We start from the raw sequence: 1217 nt of genomic DNA on the forward strand, positions 1-1217 counted from the left end.
TGTAAAATAGTACCAAGTGAATCCAACTGGAGCTCCTGCTGCACGAAATTTGCCCTGGTGGTTTCCTGAGATGTGTCAGTCCTGACAGCTAGGGTCTTCTGGGGAGCAGAGGCAATGCCTGTTTCGGGGGGCCACGTCCATGGGCCATGTTTCACCTGTAAGTGTTCTGGCCCCACCTGGGTCCTTGGGTTGGCGTTGGGGTAGCACAGCGGGGCTCATTTATCATCCACCTGGGGAGGCACTGTGCTACCGAGAGCACACCCAGGAGGCACGGCACTTTATCTCTGCGCGCCTTTTACCTCCATTCAGAAAACCCACAGCTTGTTGATTGTGGTTAAGCATCCTTCTGAAAACTAAACCTGAACATCTTCCACTTCCAAATCGCATGGTATTTATCAGTCTTTAAAAAACAGACAACACCAATAGAGCCTTTATTAAGAAAGCAGCCTAAATACTTAGGATTTTGCACAATTTCCTTCAATCCTCTAACTAGAAATGAACAATTATTGCTTAGTTTCCCTGATGTCAACATCAGTTCTATTTTTAAAACGTCACTAGATGATAATTTATGAGGTATCAAGTTAGTTAAGTTTACTCCAGTAACATAATCTTCCAACTTCATTTTATGATGTTTTAAACAACCTAATGTTTAAAATGACGTTTTTAAAAAACACATCTTTTACTTCATCAGTGGAAATGACCCAGCAGACACGGGCCGGCTTCCTGCAGAACACGCGCACCCCAACCCAGGGAAGCCCTGGTTCCGCGCAGGCGAGACGGGCAGCGCAGGCCGCCGGTCTTCAGGCGCCGGTCCGGGTCGGGCTCCCGCGGCCAGGGCGGTGGTTTCTGTCATCAGCCGCAAATCTGAGCACACGGCCGACGCCTCCCCGCAGGACTCGGCCAGCGGGCTGAGTTTCGGAGCGCAACGCGATTCTCACCCAGGGCAAACGCGAAGGCCACGACGGTGCCCGCGGGAGCCTTCCCCGGGGCCGGCCGAGCTCTCGCGGGGGTCGCAGACGCAGGGGCAGCGCACGGGAGCCCGGGGCTGAGTGCAGAGCCGGTCCGCGGGAAGAGGGCGGCGCTTCCCCCAGGCGCGGCAAAAGCGGGATCCACTCGCGGGTGTTCAGCGAGGCTGTGGAGAAACTGACCACCGCGCCCTACAAACACGGAGCTGGAACGGCCGCCTACAGACAAGATCCGGGCCCCGCCGGGAGCCC

Source organism: Chinchilla lanigera, unplaced genomic scaffold (genome assembly GCF_000276665.1).
Source record: "Chinchilla lanigera isolate Chin_1 unplaced genomic scaffold, ChiLan1.0 scaffold00119, whole genome shotgun sequence".
NCBI classification, from domain to species: domain Eukaryota; kingdom Metazoa; phylum Chordata; class Mammalia; order Rodentia; family Chinchillidae; genus Chinchilla; species Chinchilla lanigera.